The sequence below is a fragment of the Ornithorhynchus anatinus genome, chromosome 9, assembly GCF_004115215.2.
Source record: "Ornithorhynchus anatinus isolate Pmale09 chromosome 9, mOrnAna1.pri.v4, whole genome shotgun sequence".
In the NCBI taxonomy this organism is placed as follows: Eukaryota; Metazoa; Chordata; class Mammalia; order Monotremata; family Ornithorhynchidae; genus Ornithorhynchus; species Ornithorhynchus anatinus.
In genome coordinates, this window is record NC_041736.1 from 50,316,722 (window position 1) to 50,340,356 (window position 23,635).

A 23,635-nucleotide genomic window follows, 5' to 3' on the forward strand; every position below is an offset into this window, starting at 1 on the left:
GGACTTGAAATCAGTGGAATAGTCAAAGTAATATCATAAAGAAATAGTATATTTTCCAATGGGCGCATATAAATTCTTCCCTACTGGGTTTGTCATGGCTTCGTAAGGAAATTAAAAATATGCTTTCCCTAGGAGGAACTACGTTTCTAAAAATCCGGCAAGATCCTAAGCCAAATAAAATAACATCAACAATTTATTGAATGGGAAATCACAGTACCCAAGTAAATCTCCAAGTTTCATTTTCATAAATTCTTCATCTTCTGGTGTTTGCGGTACCTGCCGTGAATGATCACTCTTTGTAGACGTTCTAATTCCTGTTGTCTGTTTTTAAAAACAGTACATTTAAGTACATTTCTGACATATGGATTACTATGGGGAGTGGTGGTAGGGGTAAATAAAGGTTAATCTTATTTGCATTGCTGCTATAAAATTGGAAAATGGTTAGGCAGCACTTGAGCACTGAATCGTATTGTATTGGACAACGGTCAATAAAGGTTAAAAAATCTTGCAATTCTTTAGTCATGATGAATTGCCATTGAGGAATTTCTAAGCAGCAAATAAAGTAATTGTTAAGCTGTTTGTGGTTCTTTGGAATGCTGCCTTATATAATAACAGTAAAAAGAAGAATAGTACTTACTAAGCACTTACTATGTGCCAAGCCCCGTTCTTAACATTGGGGAAGATACAAGTTAATCAGGTTGGACACAGTCCCCGTCCTACATGGGACGCGTAGTCTGAGGAGGCTTTAATCCCCATTTCACAGATGAGGTAACTTGGGCAGAGAAAGTGACTTACCCAAGGTCTCATGGCAGACGTGTGGCAGAGCCTGCATTAGAACCCAGGTCCTCCGACTCCCGAGTCACGTTATGTGGGACTGTCACAGCTCCTCTAACTTTTGTCAGACTGTTGGATGCCAGGTTCAAGGACAGGGTGGAGTATATTGAATGGGGGATTTGGGTAGGAAGACGTCTTCATCACTGTCATCGTGACCATTATCCTCTAGTTTGTAAGCCTGTCGTGTGTGTGTGTCGAGGGGGGAAACGTGTCTACCAACTTGGTATTGTACTTTCCCAAGCACTTAGTAAGGTGTGCTGCACAGGGCCAGCATTCAGTAAATACCATTGATTGACTGATTAGCATTGCTGTTTGTGAACTGTCTTCTAAAAAGGCAGTGGAAGGATTTCTGTCTCCCTGTTCCAGGGGCTCCTTAGAAGAAAGATGCCCCCATTAAAATTGAAAACTCCATTTAACAATGAGCTCTAACACAGCGATTCAGGAACATGGGGTTTTTGGCTATCCAGTAGGTCTTGGGCTATCATTATTATTATTATTGTTATTATTATATTTGTCAAGCTCTAGCTATGTGTTAAACACTGTTCTAAGCCCTGGCCTAGGTACAAGCTAATCATATTTAACACAGTCCCTTTCACACATGGAGCTAGCAGTCTAAGTAAGAAGGGAAACAGCCATGAAATCCCCATTTTCCAGATGAGGAAACTGAAGAACAGAGAAGTTAAGTGACTTGTCCGAGGTCACAGAGCAAGCGATTGGCAGAGCTGGGATTGAAACCTGGGTATTCTGACTCCCAGCCCCATGCTCTTTCCATTAGGCCATGCTGCTTCTCTTCAGTTATTTCAGTTTGGTTTTTTTGGAACTCATTCAAAACCAAGTGCTTCAGGAGAGGTTCAACATTTCAGAAACTACAGATTTGTGCCCAGAGGTGGGAAGCACTGACTTGACTCGGAACTGTTGTAGCTTGTCTCCTATTTGATTTGATCAGGGCAAGTGAAGGTAAGCTGCAGCTTGTCCTAGGCATAAGAGGGGATCTGAGCAAGGCCAGTGTTAGATGAGAGGGGCCAGTGGGCAGATCGATTGGAGTTTGGACCTGCAGAAGGAGGGAGAGATGAGGAGAAATTTAAGCAGTGGAACTACTTTCTTGTGCAGCGCAACCTCTCTTTAGAAGTATCCTGACGAGGACCCCTTCACCACGCTGGTTCGGTGTGTCCTCAAAATTATTTATTTTGAGGACATATTATTTCCCATATTTTTATTTCCAAGTACCCTGTAATTACCCAATCCTAAACTACTTTTATATGTGGAGATAAAATCCAACCTGTGATAGTGCTGTTTTGTAGCTGATCTCTGGCTGAAAGCAAAAATGACCTTGGCCATTCAAGCCACGGCATTTGATGCGGCCCAGTTAGGATGCGATAATTCACCAACTCAGAGGATTAGTCATATCAAACAAGAGACGTGTGAATGCAATAAATGAGTCATTATCTGTTGAGTGCTGACTGTGTGCAGAGCACTGTACTCAGTCCTTGGTTAAATACAATACAACAGAGTTGGTTGAAGCTTCAAGAGAAGCAGCATGGCTCAGTGACAAGAGCCCGGGCTTGAGAGTCAGAGGACATGGGTTCGAATCCCCACTCCGCCACTTGTCAGCTGTGTGACTGTGGGCAAGTCACGTAATTTATCTGTGCCTCAGTTACCTCATCTGAAAAATGGGGATGAAGATTGTGAGCCTCATGTGGGACAACCTGATTACCCTGTATCTACCCCATCACTTAGAACAGTGCTCTGCACATAGTAAGCGCTTAACAAATACCAACATTATTATTATTACTGATAACATTCCCTGCTCACAAGCAGCTTACATTCTACACGGGGAGACAAACATTAAAATGAACTAAGGATGTGTACATTAGTGCTGCGGGGCTGAGGGTAGGGTGAATAATGCATCTTGAAATGCATCAAGCAGTCTCATTTCAAGAAATGAGAAGCAGTTAGGCTTAGTAGAAAGAGCACAGGAGTGAGGACTCAAAACTGAGTTCTGAGCTCAACTTCCCACTTGCCTGCTGTGTGACCCTGGGCAAGCCATTTAACTTCCTGCCTCAGTTTCCTCATCTGTAAAATGAAGATTACATACCTGCTCTGCCTCCTATTTAGAATGTGAGCCCCATGGGGGACAGAGATGGTGTCTGACTTGATTATCTTGTACCTACCCCAGGGCTTAGTAGAATGTTGAACCCCTCTTGAAGCACTTCGTTTTGAAGGAGTTCCAAAAAAATACTGAAATAGCTGAAGAGAAGTGCTTAGTATATGATAAGCACTTAAAAATTATTATTATTGTTATTCCATTCTTTTCCAGTTAGCACTGGGAAGGGGCAGACCCATCATTTTACTTTTATTCAGGATCTGCCAGATCTTCTCTGGGATTAGACATTTTCTACATTTTTCTCTATCTAATTTCTGAACTGGGGCAGAGTGAGTGGAGTGAGTTATTCTCTCAGTTGCAAGAGGCAACTGGTAAACTGTTTACTTTTCTGAGGTCAGATTGTAGCTTCGAGATTATAAAACTGGAACTTGGGCAGACAGACTGCATGCTCCACTGCAACCAAGAAAAGAGTGGGAAGCTGAAGCAGCAAAGGGCTTTAGCAGCAAAAAAGGCAAAAGCGTACTAGTTGTTTCAAATAAAAAATGGGGAATAATCTACGCATGTAAGGGCACGTGTGGGCAGTCTGAGGATTCTGGGTCTCATATTGCCCTTTTTGGTCACAAACAGGCCCATAGATAAGCTTCACTGTCAAAAGCACCATCTCTGAGAGCAATTAATACCCATTCCCAAGGACAACAGTACATCTGAATTATGTAGAATTAGAGAAAGAGAAAAAGGAGCCGTGCAACACAGGCATTGCCGAAGCCACCCTGAGGAAAAATCACACTGTAGTAGTCGCTCCGTGTCTCCTGCTAAACATAAATGCACAACCATTTCTTCTGATACTGTGTAGCAATGTCTCCAGGTGCACGTGTTAGTAGAAGAACATCTAATTATGCCATCACTTTTTATCTGAAATTCTTAGCGAAAACATACTTTCTGTTAGAACTCGGTGCTTTTCGGTCAGGATACTTTTTCCGGGCAAAGAAGGTCTTCCCAAAGGGAGACAATAAATCAATCAATGACATTTACTGAGCATTTATTGTGGGCAGAGCACTATACTGAACATTTGGGCGAGTACAGTACAATAGAGTTGGTAGATGTGTTCCCTGCCCACAAAGAGCTTACGGTCTACAGGGGAAGGCAGATATTAAATTACAGATAGGGAAGATGGGAGGGTATGAGGTTATGTACATATGTGCTGTGGGGCTTGGAGTGAATATCAAGGGTTTAAAGGGTACAGATTGAGTATATAGGTGATGCAGAAGGGAGGGTATATAGGGGAAATGAAGGCTTAGGGAAAGCCTCTTGGAGGAGATGTAATTTTGGAAGGGATTAAAAGGTGGGGAGAGCAGTGGTCTGTCAGATATGAAGGAGGAGGGAGTATGAAGGAGGGGTCAAAACAGTTTAAATGATTGGTAATTGGTTTAATAGAACCAATTAAATGGAAGAGTGAAGAGTTGCAGGCCTCTTCAACCCATGGACATCGAGAAGTCCACTTCCTCCTCCTGGCAAAGGATCCCCAGTCAGACCAAGACTTTTCAACCCACCCAACATTAACCAATTTTTAATTTTGCTCTCTTACTGTAGGGTGGAGCATTGCAATCGTTAATAATGTATTTCTCTCTGAGATGTCACTGTTAATTCTCGGGGGCCTAGACTCATGATTTTCTATCTAGGGTGGAAGGATGTAAATCCAACGGTCAGGTAGATTTTGGAGTAGGTCCTTAGCCTTATTTGCTGCAAAAATGCCGTGGTGGTTATTTACAATCGTGGGCCTCCAGCCTTTCATCACTACAGAGAGATGGGTGTTTTAGAGCATTCACCTTTATGATATCCAGAACACACGCCCGCGATCCTCTGTGGATTGTAAATTTGGGGAGTTGGACTTCTTGGTTCTTGTCTGTGAGGCAAGTTTTACGATCGCTATTACATTATCTCCTCTTCGGTGCCAGGGAGCAGAGAGCCTCTGCTTATCCAGCCGGAAGCCATGCCTTTACTTTTCTGCCAATAAACTCGTCTGAGGCCCGGAGTCCATCCTAATAAGCACCTGGAGAATTGCACCCAAACTAAGAAACGGTTTCCCCTCTGTGTGCCTTAAGCTTCACAATCTCAAGCAGTATACATGTTTCGAAGCTAAGACGAGGCTTACAGCCTAACAGCTTTTTTTATCACCTTCCATCAAGCAGAAAAGCCTCCAGGTGGATTAGGCTACGTATGTAAGAGGCTTATAAGGTAGCAGGTGTCAAGTCTCAGGAAAGGTCATTCTATGACGACTATTCTCTTTCCAGCAATGGCTTTCTTGTGGACTTGTGTAAGGCTGGATCCTGGGGCTTGCTATCCTGCCACTTAAACCTCGGAGGCCTTATAAGTCGAGGGGGGTCCCCGTGGCAGAAGAGTTGGGGGTGATGGTTAAGGGTTCTTGCTGAAGAAGGGTCGTAATTGGAAAGGCCACCGAGGAAGAAATGGGAATAAAACCCTTCCGTTCTTCGGCTCTAGCTGAACGCAGTGGCCAGATCTATTGCGGAGAGGCCATTCTGCAGATGGGCACGGACAGCTATTGATGTGTTTTAATAAAATCTCCAGACGGGCAATGATTCACATCACTGAGGCCCACTGAGCAGAGTTCAGAAATTTCCCAAGGCTACGAGGCCTCAAAGAGCACCAGCTCGAGAGTCAAGAGTCTAGGATTTAGGATTCTGCATTCCTATTGTAACATAGATTTGGATAATAAGAGCTCATTCAGTCCTGTAGAGGGATACAAGACAGGGGTATGGCTGCCTAAAACCATTTGGTCCACATCTCCCCATGCCTCAAGAACCTCCAGTGGCTGCCCATCCACCTCCACATCAAACAAAAACCCCTTACCTTTGACTTTAAAGCACTCAATCACCTCTCCCCCCACCTTACCTACTGTATTTCCTACTACAAGCCAGCCTGCACACTCTGCTCCTCTAACGCCAGTCTACTCACTGTACCTTCATCTCATCTATCTCACAACCTACCCCTTGCCCAAGTTCTCCCTCTGGCCTGGAACTCCCTCCCCTTTCGTAAGTAGCGGACCACCATTCTCTGACCTTCAAAGCCTTATTGAAAACACATCTCCAAGAGGCCCTCCCCGATTAATCCCTCTTTTCCCCTACTTCTCTCCTCTGCATTACTTATGCACTTGGATAAGTACCACTGAATCACTTGATATTCACCCTACCCTCAGCTCCACATCACTTAATATAAATACCCATAATTTCTTTTACTATCTGTCTCCCCCTTTACACTGTAAGCTCCTTTGGGGCAGAAAATGTATTTACCGAGTAGTGTGGTGCTCTGCACATATTAAACACTCAAATGCCATTATTGATTTGATTGATCACATAATAATAATAATAATGTTGGCATTCGTTAAGCGCTTACTATGTACCAAGCACTCTTCTAAGTGCTGGGGTAGATACAAGGTAATCAGGTGGTCCCACGTAGGGCTCACGGTCTTCATCCCCATTTTACAGATGAGGTAACTGAGGCACAGAGAAGTTAAGTTACACAGCTGACAAACAGCGGAGCTGGGATTAGAACCCATGACCTCTGACTCCCATGTCAGGGATACCTGGAATCCCTTATCCGATCATCCTTTACCTGGTTGAAGGGGTGTTGTTAAAAGGGGTTGACCCTCTAATGATCTACATCAGGATTGGTTCAGGATTCAGATACATATGGAATATCTGCCAATCATATAATGCAATCTGACGTCGGCAATTTCTACGATTAACATATGCGTGTCTGCTCCTTCTCATCAGTTTGGGCGGGTCGAGGTGGGGAGAAGAGGAAGATCCTTGTCTGGTGCCTGGTGGTAAGGAAGAGGTACAAAGCCTAAAGTGGATGTTAGTCTATTGCCTTTAAAATGCTCCTCTGTTATTCCTATAGGCCTTCCGGTTGTGTTAAGTCTTTTGTGGCCGGAATGCACACCTTCTTTCACTGAAGCGGTTGATAGGCAGTTTCGCCTAGTGGGTTGAGAGTCCGAGGCTCCAGGTCTGCCCTCGTCTGCTGTATGACCTTGATCGGGTCACTTAACCTCTTTGGATATGTTTCCCCGTCAATAAAACGGGGACAGTAATACCTGCCTTTCTTTATCTCACAGGGTTGTTGTGAAGACCCAGTGAGCTAAGTAATGTGAAAGTCATCCGGGAAAGTAAGACTGTGCTACAATTTCCAGGTATTGTTGCAGGATTTTTAATTGGCTTCGAAGTCACTGGATGTTCTTCATTCTGCAAAATGGACATGACAAAACCTTCTCTTACTCTCCCAGGGATATTATGAGGTTAAAGGATATGAAATATTTCCCTGGAATAAAAGATCAATAAAGATGAATGGGAAGTGATTCTGCTGAAAGGCAGAATAGTCCCATAAATTATTATGATCTAAACTGAGAGAAAATTACTTACTGTTTTCAAGCGTTTGTGTTAGGAAATGTATTTTGCAGTGACAGCAACAACTTTTTGCATACTTTGAAAATAGAACTTGGACCTGGTGAATCTTAACATAATTATTCAGATCTACTTCGGTGGACCAAACTCTCCCTACAAGACTGCCAGAGTCCAGCATCATCTTGGCACCGGGATCATAAAGTCATTTCAGGTCCTGAAAATCTGAGACTTACAAAGTGAAAATTACTTAGCAATTTGTTTAAAATGGGAGAATTCAGACCTGGACATTCAATCAATCAGCAAGGACTAGTAGATAGAGCAAGGGCCTGGGAGTCAGAGGACTTGGGTTCTAATTCCGGCCCCACCATCTGTCTGCTGTGTGACTTTGGGCAAATCATTTAAGTTTTCTGTGCCTCAGTACTTTGTACAGTGTTTGGCACATAGTAAGTGCTTAACATATATCACAGTTATTGTTATGGGGTGTGAATTTAGACACCCTCCAGGCAAGTAAAATAATAGGATAAATCTGAGTAGTCCACAATTCTGGTTTGAATCCGGAGTTCTGGCAGTGTTTTGGATCTCTAGTTGGAGTTTATCCTAATGATTAGCTTTGGAGTGTATGATGAAGTCACCTCTAGGCACAGCTGTTGTGGTAGATCTCAAACCAGAAAACCTTCTCTGGACAGGAGCCAGCAGAGATTGGCAGCATGCCCTTGTGGAGAAAGCATGAGACCAGTGTAACTTTGGGCAAGATACAATCTTTCTGTGCCTCAGTTTTCCCATTTGCAAAATGGGGATGATACCTACAATTTCATGTGGTTTATGGTCTTTTGATTGATCTGATGATATCGTATCTATCCTGGCATTCAACATAGTCCTTGGCATTCAGTAAGCAGTGCATAACTACAATAGTAACCATCTATCCCAGTGCTTGCTATCATATTTTGGCATATAATATTTAGTAAGTGGCATAATTATTTTTATGCGAGTTGATCCAGGCACACAGACTGTGACAGTGTTGGTCTTATTTGCAGTCAATGGTGATTTCTGCATAAAGCGACTCAAACACCAGCTGAAAAGTTTGCATGGAATGTTCTTGGGTCTTCCTGATGCTAATGGTGATCTGATTCAGATTTGGTACTGTACTTTAGCTGCAATTCAGCATATCAAGACTGAAAATCACAGGCCATTTGAGTAGGTAGATTATTTTTTTCCATGAACTTGCATCTGTGTGTATGCGTTTTCTAACGCCCAATTAGTAATGGTTCCTGGAGGGGCAATCCTCACCCCATCAATATGGATCAGAGGAGGGCCCTGAGACCAGCTCTCTCCCTCACCCCATCCCCTCGCCCCCGACAGGATTCCTCCAGTGAAGGGAAAGAATGGGGTTAGTAGCTGAAAAAGTTTCAAGTGTCCTGTCAACCAGGCAGCCTTGCTGATGATGGAATTTCCAAGGACCCAGGACTGGAACTAGTAATGTGCGAATGGAAAATGTTGATCTTATCTGCAAAGTTAGAGTACAGTACTAGTGTTTGATGTCAAACCAGCCCTGGCAATTCTTATGAAAAGTCAAACCCCTTCTTATCATTAGCTTCTGACTACATCAGCATTTAACAGTGGCTTGGGTTATCGCTCTCAGTTGCACGGCTCTGCCTCCATAGTTTGGCCAGTGTCTATGGAGTAGTTCAACTCTGCTTCAAAGGGTTGCCCCCAAACATGATCCCCTAATCATAAAAAATAGTCATGGTTGGAATTATAAACTCGATTTCTTTATCTCCTCCTCTAGCCTTAGATTATGCAACTTCAGGTAGCTGAAAGATATTCACCTCCTGCTGCCTAGATAAGATTATGGACAAAAGGTGTCCCAAATTCTCGCTTCCCCCTGACTTTGGAGTTACAGTGTCACAGCTATTCCAAGCTCACTGGTGGTCCCACTCCACGTCCCCCGCTGGTACGCCATGGAATATTGCCAGACTGATGTGCTTCCGTGATGTTGTCCGGTCTGTGAAAATCCAGTCGATGAATGAATGGTATTTATTCGGCGAATACTGTGGTCATACTGAGGTCCTGAAATAAAAAAGACCTCAAAACTTTCAACTTCAGTTAAGGGCCCCTTCAATAAATCTCAAAGGAGTGTGCTTGGTAATGGATCTGTAAATTTATAGTTTCTTGGGTTGTGTAGTCATTGGAAAAGCTGTGCTGTTGGGGTACCCCGATGGTATTTTAATTAGAATTGCCAGAGGCTGGTTTGATGTCAAAGTCAAACCCATTCTATCATTGGGTGGTCTGAGCATTAAACCCTTGTGGATAGGAAGATGGATGATTTCTAGGAAATGACTCCTAAGAAATTGCGTGAAAAATACGTGTGAAAAACTGTGTGAATCTGAAACACGGCTTGGGTCGTGCATCACCCTTAGCACTATGATGAGTTCAGTATCATCGGAATATTTTCCGGGAACCGTCAGGAACATTATTACCCTTGCCGTTGCCATGACACCATGTAAAACCACCCTCCTCCATCAAGCTATTGGCATTTGGGGCTTTCAGCATGACAATTAGATTGGTTTGCGAGGGGTCTGGAATTGTGCATTTCTAAGTTATTGATGTGGATCGTTATTTCATCAAGGTTGGGAGGAGAGGCTGGGTTTGAGAAAGGGAATGATGCATCTTGTGGAGGCTTTTATGGGTTCCCAGACAGCTGCGATTATTCGTTCTAGGTCATGGTGGACATTTTTAATCTCTCCTATGAAACATCTGGGGAATGGGAGTCACAAATCATATATATTGCAACCCACATTAAACACCTCATAATTTACTACAGTAAATCAATCAGTGGGGCTTGGAACCATTGGAAATGACTTATGGAGTGAGAAGAAATCTCCAGGGGCTCTGTCGCTGCAACATCTCGCCCTTTTAGATGGTTCCTGAAATATTGGAATCTCTTGGGCTTGAAACTATGTGAGAAATTTCATCAGAAGAGGTTTCCTTGAGAGATATCAGAGGGAGACAGATTTGTTTCCCCAGAGTTGGTGACTCCTTTGATAAGTAACATGGTACCTGGTTTCTCTCAAGTGTTGAACTGCAACACCCTCTTCACTTTCGGCAGCTTCGGTCTTTCCTCTTTCCTTAAGTTTTCCAGGGCGTCCTCCCTGGGTTGACCTCTCTGGAGACCACGTCCAGAGTTGCTCTCCGCTATCGCTCAGTGGATTCTTTTTTTTCCGTCCCCTCTAAGCTCCTCTAATTCCCAAGTGGCCTCACCTGGAGTGTTTTCCTCTCATTCTGATGTACCGTCAAAGCAGCCTGCCCTTATTTAGCTGGCAACTGACCACTTGTTGCCCCTTGAGAAACCCTAATTGGCCTAATTTCCTAATTCATTAATATAACATTAGACTTGTTCAGAATATTCAGAATATTTTTTTTCTAACCTTGAGCCCCAGTGTGTTTAACTCGGCAACTTACAGATCACACAATCCGTACCCAAAATCTCAAGAATATGCCTTTAAATTTTGCCATTATTACTTTAATGCAGTATAGATTTTTTTTTTTCCCGGGCATGTTTTGAATGATATTATCCCCTGGTTTCCTTTACAGCCATAGTACTTGAGTTGTTACAGTCCACCTAATATTAAATGTTTCACTGCATTAAAATGTCTGCTCCTTTACCCAGAAACTAAAGGACTATAAGATGGTCTACGGAGAAGCAGTGTGGCCTAGTAGATAGAGTACTGACTGGGGGTCGGAAGGATCTGAGTTCTAATCCTGGCCCTGGTTAAGTGACCTTGGGTAAGTCACAACTTCTCTTTGTCTCAGTTCCCTCGTCCCTCAAATGGGGATTAAGACTGTGAACCCCATGTGGGTCGTGGACTGTGTCCAACCTGATTAGCTTGTATCTACCCCGGCGCTTAGTATGGAGCTTGGCACATAGTAAGCATTTAACAAATACCATTAAAAAAAAACCAGTTTGACCTAATGAGAAGAGCATGGAGCTGAGAGTCAGAGGATCTAGGGTTTAATCCTGACTCCACCATTTGCTTGCTGTATGACTTTGGGCAAGTCACTGAACTTCTCTGTACCTCGATTTACTCATCTGTAAAATGGGGATTAAATATAGCTCTTCTTCCACCACCTCCCTTTAGACTATGAGTTTCATGAGGGATGGACTGTTTGACCTTATTATCTTATATCTACTTCAGTACTTTCTGCAGTGTTTGACACATAATAAACACATAATAAATACCACAATTATTAGTTTCATTAATTATTATTATTATCATTATTATTGTGGTCAGATAAAATGGGTAATATAGACTGATGCAAACCTTCATTCTTTCTTTATTCTTTCTCTGGATGAGATCACTCTTCCTTTGGCTCTTTGATGATGTTGATTCTAGGACCAGACCAGGACCAGAATGGTCATGGGGGATTTTTAATATATACATATATACACTTACATGTATCCAATTAGTACCAGAAAGTGAAATACATATACAAATAATATATATATATATATATATATATACATATGTAATAATAATAATATATAACTATATAAAAATAAATAATACAGATAAGTGGATAGTTTTGATTATATGCTGAATCTGGAAGATAAAGCAGAGAGTCCAAGGGGAAATGGAAACCTTTCATCCAGTTACTATGACATTATCATAATTAAAATTATTATTATTATTATTAGTGCAGTTTGACCAAGATAACCTAACCATGGAAAAATGGTAAAATAGAAGCTATTTTTCCTATTAGCAAAATGATAACAAAACTCTGTTGCGCTTAACACTGCTGAACCAAATTGGCCAATTCTATGTCATAAAAGAGTGGAAAAGTTGATGTCAGTGTAGTGGGTAGAGCACAGACCTGAAAGTCAGAAGATTATGAGTTCTAATCCAGGCTCTGCCACTTATCTACTGTGTGACCTTCTCTGTGCCTCAGTTACCTCACCTGTAAAATGGGAATTAAGACTGTGAACCCCACATGGGACATGGACTGTGTCCAACCTGATTAGCTTGCATCTATCCCAGTGCTTAGTACAGTGCCTGGCACGTAGTAAGAGCTTAACAAATGTTACAATTACTATTATTATTATGTCTTCAGGAAAACAACTTTTGAATATCAAACTAATATTCTATATTAAAGAGTATAGTCCAAAGAGTGATTTGGTAGCATTTGCCTAAATACTTATCTAAAAATGAGTATATTAATCTTTACCCAATTAAACTTCTCAACTTCTCAAAAATCAGCTGCATCAAAGTCATCGGTGGGTCACAATCACTTTGATTTTTCTGCTCCAGAGCTAATGCTTTGCAGATTTATGTGCAGATGTGTCAGGTGGTTGAAGATGTTTTTATAAATGTCAAGATAAGGTTCTGTCCCCTTATCCGTTGCTTCTTGTCAGATGTTCCAAACGAAGGTATGTCTTGCGTGGTTGCTGATTAGAGAGATGGTGAAGACCTTCTTGGTGCGAGAGAAAGTTGATCTGTTCAATCAACTGAATGACCCTCTTCTCAACATGGAAGTCACCTCTGATCCATTTGACATTTGAGGGAGTATGGGGGTTACCATCTGATTGGAGCACCTGTCTTTCAGAAGAAATGCAAAATTGACTTTGAAACAGATTAGGCTCTTAAAAGAAAATCAGTCTTTTTTTTCAGACAAAAGAAATCCAATGCTACAATCCAGTCCAAGGATACTTTACATATCGAAACTCCCCTTGAAACTGTTGGCTAGACAACTGAATCCTTTTTTCTCCCCAAGATCATTCTATAGTTTGGGTGAAGGATGCTAAACCCTGCCAAAATTTCATTCTGGAGGTGGCTGAATTTCAGAGGAAGAGCCGTGATCCACAAACCTGGGTGGAATGTCATCCACAGATATCTTATGAAAAAATGTGCATTATTTTCTCATTAGCTATTGGGCAGTAAATCAATGTAACTCAAACAGAGCCTCTTCTATTTTCTTGTGTCATCCGGAGGGTAGGATTATTCATAATTCTCCAAAATTCCCGCAATAATCGTAGAAGTCATTGTACAGAGGTTGATCAAAGTGATGCAATTATCCAGTTAATTTAATCCCCCAAACTGCCCCCACACCAAGTTTACTAGAAAATGAAGGATAATTATGTACAAAATATATTTTAGACTGGGGAGACCTGGTTGTTTGGTGGATTGTCTCCACCTGGAATTGTCCATGGAAGTAAACTGTCACGATTAACAGTATGGAGAGTAACACAATGCATATTTTAAGTGAGGCACTTGTTGAGTTCCATTTTTTAACTCTAAAATGTTGTGTTTTGTTTTTTTTTAAAAGGGACCCAGTCTGTTGTTTGTGGATAAATATTTAAAAGTTAAAGGTGGGATCTTTCTCTCCCCCCAGTAAAAATGAAGCAAAACTCCTTTCTTTTGGGACCTGGCAAAGTAGGGCTCTCCCCAGACTCAATTGTTTCCTTGGAGTTCTAAGTCAGTGAAAATAGGGGTTAATAATGCAAATGTGACTTCAGCCCTAACGATTGTGTCATGGATAGTGACACTCTAATAAGGGAGAACATAAGAAACCATCAGAAATTACCCACTTTTTTCTTCTAACACATGTTAAATTAGCCAGTAAGCCTTGAAGCTGTGCATACCTGATGATTAATTTACGTTATTTTGTGTTAAAAAAAAGGTTCCATCATACTAGATTTACAGCACTGCAGAATTTCACAATGTTGCAATGCTGTCTTCAATTCAGCCACTTCATATTGAAATTTCACACACAATAATTGGCTGACCTTCACAGCTATGGCAGAAACTAATTAAAGCTGTAAGGCTATGCTAGCTATGCTTTTGTGTGAAATGTGAAGTTTGGTGATAATGAAATATGGGGTGCAGATGTTATTGTCTCAGATAGTCTATGCCCTTGGTTCACACTAATGAAGAACAGCAATTATTAAACAAAAAGTATTTTTTAACCATTAATTATTTGGTGTTGTGATAGCAAGAATAAAAACACAGCGGCATCCCTCCTTCCCATTTCTCCTCAAAGTAATTTTATGGAACTTTACCAGCCGCCTCTTTTATAATGAGACATCCAATTTATACTTTATTCAGCCTGCTGATCTAAGACCTCTGGGAGCCCCAAGCAAGGCTGTGTATAAGGTCAGAGAGCAGAGTGGAAGGGGTGAGGCAAAATGGTCACCCCTGAAGATTTTTAGACAGCTAAAGTATTAAATAAATAAAGCTTTTTGGAAATAACTTCACACACCACGAAGCAATGTCAGTAGAAATATGACCTCTACACTGTTGATGTATTGGTGAGCAGAGGTCACCGGTGCTGCGGAGGTGAAAGCAGAGAAAGCAGGAGGGATTGAGCTTGGCTTCTGTATTGCTAATACTGCAGGGTCCTAGTTGAAGAACCGCACGGATTTTATAGTTTCTCTTTTTCCAGAATAAATTCTAGATCGGTCAATTCTGAAGCGTTCTCCATTTAATTGTCCACTTCACTGGTTTTTCTCCTCCTTCCTCCCGCTCTGTCCTCCTCTTCTGTCTCCTGGCTATTTTTAGGACTCACTACTACCTCCATCAAAGGGGAAGAAAGGAAAGGAGAAGAGATAAAACTCAATCAGTCCAACTGGCGACTTGTTAGCAGCTCCCATAAAAGGGTTGGTGGTGAAGGAGGAAGTTGAAACTACAGTCAGTTTGCCTTTAATGAGGTAGTTGGGCTCTTGAAGAACTTCACGGTTTGAAAAAAATCACGGTTTGACTCACACCGCAAACGACACCATCTTCTTGCGCTGCCTTGTAGATCTCATTCTATCCAGACGGAAGTACTTTAAGGTAAGAACGCTCCCCAGTTGTTCAATAGCATTCTTTCCAAATCAGTTAATGGAAGTGTGCATAATAGAAGAACTGCCTGAATCGACTGAAATGAGATGTTGGAATTAGCTGTGGATTCCATTTGTCCCTCTACTTCTGGTCCCCATGACTACATGTAAGCAAGCATCTGCTCTGCTGGGATGGTCCAGGAAATAGAAAATAATGTAAAATATGCCTTTTGACTAAGATGGCGGGAGGGATGACCCGGACCTCACTTTTTGCTGGAGTCCTTGACATCGCTTGTCAGAACACTGTATTTTACATTGGATCGTAAGCTGCTCATATCCTTTTACCTGGCTTCTGGGGCTGCGGAGGGAGGTATATGAACTGCTTGATCAAAGTAGCATCATTCCTTCATGCGTGTTGTGGGGAGAGGGGCTGCCTCCTTGATCCCCTACCAACCTACCCTATTGTGAGAAGTACGACCCCGAGGCTGCTCAGAGCAAAGATACGTAGCACCCATACATACATACTTATAACTGCTTGCTCTGGTATCTTTGGGGCGGAATCAATCAATTGTATTAATCAAGCTCTTACTATGTGCAGAGCACGCTACCAAGTTCTTGGGAGAGTAGAGTATAACAGAGTTGGTAGACATGTTCTCGGCCCACAGTAAGCTTACGTTCTAGAGAGGGATATAGACATTAATATAAATAAATTACAGATATGGACACTAGCGCTATGAGGATGAGGGAGGGGTGAATAGAGGATGCAGATCCCAGTGCAAAAGCGATGCATAGGGAATGGGAGAAGAGGAAATGTGGGCTTAGTCAGGGAAGGTCTCCTGGAGGAGATGTGGTTTGAAAAAATGGGAGGAAGGGCAAGCAGTCCTAGGAAATATGCAGTCTTGACTTCTGAGGTTCAGTGAGAAAGTAATAGTGAAGGGATCTTCAGCATTAACATCAGCTTTCATTGAGTTTACTTCCTTCCAAATGAGGCATTCAGGGCCAACAGCTCTGAAGGCAGCAAGTAAAACTGGGATCGCGTTGCAGTCAGGCTCTAAAAGCAACTCCCCACCCTAACACTGCTAAATTGTAAGCCTCTTGGGGGCAGGGATTGCATCTACTGACTCTCTTGTCCTCTCCCCAGTGCTTAGTTCTGTGGTCTGCCCACGACAGGCACTCAACAAATACTATTGATCAACTGATTAACTCAACTGTCACTCAGACTCAGGATCACCTCAGTAGGTCATTTAGCCCTAGGGAAGCCTCTGCCGGCTCAGCTCTCTAGACCAGAACTCTTCTCTAGGGTAAAAAAGGAACAAGCCTGCAGATATTTCATTTTTAGTCATTAGGTCTCACTCACACGAAAACAGTTCAAGCAGTTCAAGAATGCTCCCTTCTTTCCCACCCCATTTTAAACTCTTCTTCCACAGCTCCATTTCTAATTTCTCATCCCCTCACTCATGGGTACTGATTTAGGTCTCTTTCATTATCCCCTAAAAGCTTTCTCCATTCATCTTCCAACATGGGCTTTCACTGCCATATTGAGTGGCGGGGGGCTGTGTCTTTTTTCAGGCCCTTCAGCCACCAGACGGCATCCATATTTTTTCCTAATATTATTTATTTTCTTATGTCCATGTTTCACTCCTTAGAGAGTCTACCCCAGCACCTATCTGCAGCACGTTGTGAGCAGGAAACACATATACCAACTCTGTTGTACTCTTCCAAGTGCTTATTTCAGTGCTCTGCACTCAGTAGATGCTCAAAAAGTACCATCGATTGATTGATTTAGCAGGTCTATCTAAATAACAGTCATTTTAGTTCAGTGGCAGGAACAAGCTACATGAAGTAATGTGAATGGTTAACATGTTCTTTATAATAGTCTGTGGATTTTCACCTTTAGTTTCTTTCATTCATAATCAATTTAAGCTGTGAGCCTTGGGTTCTAGTAACAACAGCGCTCTGCTCCGACATCTAAGGCAAGGCAACTAACCTCCCTGCATCTCAGTTTCTATATCTGGAGGACGAGGATAACTCCACCCACCCCATTGCCCTGAAGGGAAATGAGGGAATGTATCTGAAAGTACTTTGAGCTCATCGGTCGCAAAAACACCATATAAATCTAAGGCAATGTCGCATTTGCATAGCTCAAGTCGACATTTCCCGAACTCCACCTAAACACAGAGATGCAAAAATTCTGTCTTATCACCAAGGTGCATATCCACAAGAGCTCACCGTTGCCTTCGGCAATATAATCATCACTTCCCCACAGCAAATGCACGATCGTCCACATTACGATCAATAGCGGAGTGAGATATAGTTAAATAGAGCAGTTAAAGAGATCCAGCGGGCCACGTTAATAAGCGACGAGGCTAAACAATGAAAACCTGCCAGTCACCGGGGGAAGAAATCTTCTCCCCAGGAAATTAAACTTTTGCTTCTGTAGTCTGTACCTGGGGAGAGCTGGAGAGGGAGTTATATGTGCACGTGGAGGGTACGATGACCCCTGGGAAGAGTATCATCAGTGGAAAATAGCTTTTTCCAGTTTGGTAGGAGAAAGAAGTGAAAAATAACTTGTTCAGGGGAGATGAATGGTCCAGAGTCCTACCCTGAAAAGACCTAGGCCAGTCCTCCTGCCCCTGAGTCTCTCTAAGGCCAGCTTCCCTTAGTAGAGATACAGTCAAACCTTTCAAGCCCAAACTCCAGGGACCTCTAAAATGGACTGCCTAGTACAACTGATCTTTAAGAAAGGTAGGGCAAAATGGTTCCCGGAATCTCAGAGGGCCTTCTGAGCGGACTCTGAAGAAAGGGCTTACTTCTAGGAGGCTGTCCTTAGTGTGTGTTTTCACTGATATTTCAACCGGTGAGGCTCTGCTTTCTACTTTCAGAAGCATGAAAATCATCAAGCTAAAATGGGCTGTATGGTGGAAGCCAAGACATCTGTCTCTGTAAGCTGTTGTGTTTTGGTCTTAGTGGAGATATTCTTATACCCAGGCTCTCAGGAGAAGCTTTGGAATTAGCCCCAACCTGACAATGATCATTTGTGTGATCTGTTTTGTACCCCAGGCTTCATAGGTGTATGGATATTCATTTAAAATAAGTGAACATTTTTTTGGTTTGGAAAGGCAGAGTTTTAGTTACCAAAACCATCTTCCTTGTCTGTCATGTTGACCACATCACTCCCCTGCTTAAATCCCTCCAATGACTCCTCCCTTCCTCTGTCACAATTACAAATTCCTTGATCTTCATTTCTAGTCTCTCCAGCCTTTCCTGATCTTCCCAATTCCTTCTCATTCCCCACCCTAACAGGGCTCTTCCCTTTGATCTTGGAAAGCAGTTCTTCTCCTACCCAGATTTGATTATGTTCCCTCTCCTCTTGACTTACATTTTCTCCCCCAGCATCAACAGTAATTTTTTTAAGCATCAATCAGAGAGAAGCAGCATGGCTCAGTGGACAGAGCCCGGGTTTGGGAGTCAGAGGTCGTGGGTTCTAATCCTGGCTCCACCACTTGGCAGTTCTGTGACCTTGGGCAAGTCGCTTAACTTCTCTGTGCCTGATTCACCTTGTCTGTAAAATGGGGACTAAGACTGTGAGCCCTACGTGGGACAATCTGATTACCTTATATCTACCCCAGTGCTTAGAACAGTGCCTGGCACAACGAAAGTGCTTAAAAAATACCATCCTTATTATTATCATTATTATTAGTCCCCTGCTCAAAAAAACCCAACACTTGGGTGCTTCTTATTGCAAACAATAATAATAATTGCGATTGTTTTAAATGCTTGCTACTCAATTAATCAGTGGTGTTTACTGAGCACTTACTGTGCAGATACTAAGCCCTTGGGGGAATACGGCACGATATCTACCCTTAAGGAGTTTGCAGACTAGAAGCGGAGTTTGTAAACTAGTACCAGCACCGGCTCTGTACTTGGGAAAGGTCTGATACGATCAAACTTTTAATGATGGGCTCTGGGGTTCACCACCAGTGACTCTCTCCCATACTCAAGTGTTTTCTTCTTCAGCTCCATCTAAGCTTATACTCTCTGTTTTCCCCAGTCAACTACTCAACATCCTTGTCCATGTCTCTCTCATCTTTAAGTCATTCCCTCCGACCAGAATGACTTTCTCCTTGGATTTTACAAAAGCACATCCTTCCCCTATTTATAAATCCTATTAAAGTGCCCCTCCTTCAGGAAGCCTTCTTAGATCAGAACGTTTCATCCCAAATGTAGTCCCCATAACTCTTCCAACTGTCCTAGCTCTGAAATTTTTAAATCCTGGGATTATATATTTATAATACATAGATAATGCTATATATGATATTTATAATACCAATTTCTATCCCTACGTACAAAATAAGTGGTCCTTAATATTTTTGACCCTGGAATTTGAATTTACATTCAAATTGTACTTTTGCTGTCTTTCCCCATTAGATTGCAGACTTCCTATGGTCAGGGTTATGTCTTCTTTTGTAATTTCCTAAAGCATGTCAAACAGTGCTCCATACCAAACAGACTCTTATTGTACACTGCTGAGATAACGATGATGATGTTACCAGAAGGAAGTATTTTTTCTAAGCCCAACCCAGTCTTGTGCTACAGGACAAACACACACACACACACACACACACAGTATTTTATGCTCATATTTACTTTTTCTTGTCTCTATCAGATTGTTAGCTCTTCAAAGGCCTCTTGGTGTAGGCTTATGTACTTAGTCAATCACCCTACATACTGGAACTGTGCAATAAATTAAATTTTGACAATAACTGCACTATAGCAAGAATGGAATCTGGAGATATAATTTGGGACCAACATTTCAAGTATACTTAAAATAATAATAATAATAATGATCATTGTTAAGCTCCTATTTTTTGCTGAGTGCTCAGGTGGATGTGTTCTAAATAAATAAAATAAATAAATTGTGATATTTGTTAAGCGCTTACTATGTGCAAAGCACTGTTCTAAGCACTGGGGGATACAAGGTGATCAGTTTGTCCCACGTGGGGCTCACAGTTTTAATCCCCATTTGACAGATGAGGTAACTGAGGCACAGAGAAGTTAAGTGATTTGCCCAAGGTCACACAGCTGGCTAGCGGCGGAGCGGGATTAGAACCCGTGATCTCTGACTCCCAAGCATGTGCTCTTTCCACTGAGCCACGCTGCTTCTCAATAGAGCTTACACAGTCCAGGTCCCACAAAGACCTAAGGGGGATGGAGAGCAGTTATTTGATCCCCATTCCACAGAGGAAGAAACTGAGGCACAGTTAAATTAAGTGACTTGCCCAAAGTGAGCCAGCTTTCTTGACTCTCAGATCTGTGCTTTTTCGTTTGAGCTCTGCTGAGAAAGAACATTCCTAATGTAAATTATTATATCAGTGACACTTGAAGATGTCATTTGCAATTTAGGACATGTGATGGACCAAATTTTTAAACCATAAAGGAAACATAAGACTGCAGATAGGTGACAAGAAACAACAAAATAAGCCTGTTCCCATTATTATTTTGGATTTGCAGCCTCTAATCACTCTTTTCATGGAAGTAAATTTCAGGAGGGAAAAGCCAAAGCTGACTCAATTTCTCAAAAAGAGTGTAGGACTTGGAAGAAATTGAATATTCCAATCAATGTGGGCATATAATGGCACTGCACAGTTTCCTAATTTCAGGAAACCCTGCAAGTAAACTGGATGTTCAGGAATGAAGTCACATTTATTTCTGATAGCTAGTATCCCTCAGGATAAGCAGACGGACAGTCTCCCATTTCATATGGAAGAGAGAGAATGATCCATGCTTTTCAATAAAGCAAGAGTTGATCCAACAATGAAAAACATAATAACGCTCCACGGATTGGGACATTAACAAAATGGAGGGGAAGTGGCCTACACAGTTCATACATGAACAAAGATTTGGGACGTACTTTGGACCTTGCTTTCAGGGCTTCAGTATTAGAAGCCGGAACAAATCATTCCAAAGTCTGAAGTATTGACTCTTATATTTCCAAAAAGCTGCTACCTGTCAACCTTCAGTTTACACATGGGACAGTTCATACACTAGGAGATTTGCCCTGGAATGATTTGTAATCTGGGGATTTAAGAAATTGAGCTTTTAGATAACGATTATCATTTGCAGCATGTTAAATTAATTTCCTTCAGTTTTGAGTTTCTCAAGAAATTCAATAGGTATAGTTTAAAAATACGATAGTGTATTTTTAATTAACTAGCTTTTTAAAGGGAAATTAAGGAACACCTCCATCTTAAAAAAAATCCTTCATTTCATTCAACTTGACCAAACTTAAGAAATTTGAAAGTTAGATTTTAGCATCTGTAAGTCACCTTGGTAACAAGACCTAATTTTATATGAAGACATATTTGCATGGATGTATGTGTGTGTGCGTATGTGTGCATGTGTTTGGACCGCATTTGCATTGATTATGTTTAAGGGAAGGAATAGAATTATTTGAAGCATTGTGAATTTGGTTATGTGTTGGAAACTCTATGACGAAGTGTTGATTATCTCCTTACTCTAAGATCTATTGATTACCTCTATTAGTTCAACTCATTCAAACCCTTAATTTCTAAAATTCACAGCCCCTCTTTCTTTGAGTGATTTGACAGTCTGAAAGTTAAGTAATAGTATCTTCAGAAAGCGCTATTGTGAGGCTGGAGTTCGGTAATTGACACCAATAACATAACAACATTAAATCATCCACATTTTTATAGTGGATAAGCTGGACTGCTTGTAAATATGTGAAAGGATAGCACGTAGGTGGCAGAAGAATTATGCTACAATTTTAACAGCTAATAAATCTTTATTTAAGCATGGGACCTCTAAAATTTAATTAGGCATATGAAAGCAGAGATTATTCTGAGAGTAAAAATATGCCAATGCTCACAAGAAAAGACATCTGCTTCATGGAAAATTTTCAACTTAAAATTTACTCTTCCATTATTGTGTCAATAGAAAGCCCTTCCAGATGGAACAGTGAAAGTTTAACTTTAAAACTGATACGGGGGCAAATGGGAGGCTGTTGATGGCACATGTTGGAGGAGAGAAAGCGCACTGCCCATTTGTGAGACTCCATCTCCACAGTCAACAGAGAGAGGTACGCTCCTTTCGTTACCCTTCAGGATTGGGCGGAAGCAGTGGAACATCTTGGGAAAAATGAAGCTGTCTGCTGACTGATCCCAATCAGGATTCTTACATTTGAAGAAAAGGAGTTTGGCATTTTAAGCAAGGTGGGTTTACCGACTGGGGTAATCGGATTAGCAGCATGCAGCATGCAGCAAAGGAATACCGGCAGATGCTATGAAGAACCTCGTTCATTTGAAAAAAACAATACTTTCACTCATCTTTGTTTTAAGATTAGAGGTTTTATTAGATTCTGCCTCCACTGGGGTTAACTGCAGCATCCTTTAGGAGAAATCCTGGAGCTGTTTTTGTCCCTCGACTGATATTTCCATTAAATCACTTACTTGGTGTTAAGAAATGAACTTTGGTGGTTCACTTTAAATGTCAACAAGCATCATAAATAATGAATATAGACCATGGCTCATATAGTCCAATTAAACAGCCTCCTCATTTGATCAAATGTTATTCAGGGTTTTTCTGCACTTCCTTTTTATGTTGCCTCAAAAGTGAGCCAGAATAGAAAAGAAATACTCTTTGTAAATAGTCCCTGCCTATTCCTTGTAGGCAGCACCTTCCTGGTTTCTCTTGACGGTCATATTACTCGTTTGCTATTGCTGCTGTTTACACTCTTGAGTCTTGTTCTTATTAATGCAAGAAACTCAGATTTTGTTGGAAATAAAGTGTTTTGCTCTTACAGGGGCTTAATATTATAGCGGAATCTGCCATCTCCAAAACTGAGTAAAAGTGCAGCCATTCTTCCCCCTTCATACTTCCACATGTTGAGGAATGACAGAGGCTTATTGGGAACATTTGTGAGAGACCAAGTTATCACAGACAATAGAACGATATTTTTATGCAGACATTTTTCAGTGGTGATTTTCTACAAGCTCTGCTTTCCAGGGTTCCCTCCAATTATTTTCCTTTTCTGGGCTAAACTCAAAGTCACAGGCAATACCTTGATCTGTACTGTTTCCACGGTCTCTCTTTTTCTGTACCCTGGATTATCAGCTCCATGGTGAGATTGTTGGATACACATTTGCAAAAAAGTTTGACAAGAGGCAGTTCTTCTTTGCTTTACAGATAAAAATCCTCAACCAAACTACCAAACTTGGGTTGGATGCATCAAAGATGCTCACATAGGTAGCGGTTGAAATGGCAGGTCTGGGGAAAAACTGTATGCAACCTAGAATGAAAATCAGTTCATCCACCCACGTAAATAAGCAGTGGTCCACTTGCTTAGGGCATAAAAGAAATCTGGTGAGTCCTAATGAGCACCAGGAAGAAGATCTAAAAGAAATTCATTGTTCAGTTTTGCTCAGAAGATGTAAACCCCTGGAGATAAGATGA

At 41.6% G+C, this 23,635-nt stretch overlaps 1 long non-coding RNA gene across 2 annotated transcripts in view; it reads left to right on the plus strand.

The window, feature by feature from the left end:
- The window catches only part of LOC114814332, a 36,075-nt gene that overhangs the window by 799 nt on the left and 11,641 nt on the right, over positions 1-23,635 (plus strand). Inside the window, exons 1-3 of one of the 2 annotated variants that reach the window (XR_005660380.1) lie at positions 7,069-7,145; positions 14,907-15,179; positions 22,121-22,262. This is a non-coding gene — a long non-coding RNA (uncharacterized LOC114814332). Of the gene's footprint in view, positions 1-7,068; positions 7,146-14,906; positions 15,180-22,120; positions 22,263-23,635 lie in introns of those variants that run through there. The other variant, XR_005660379.1, reaches the window with a different exon arrangement.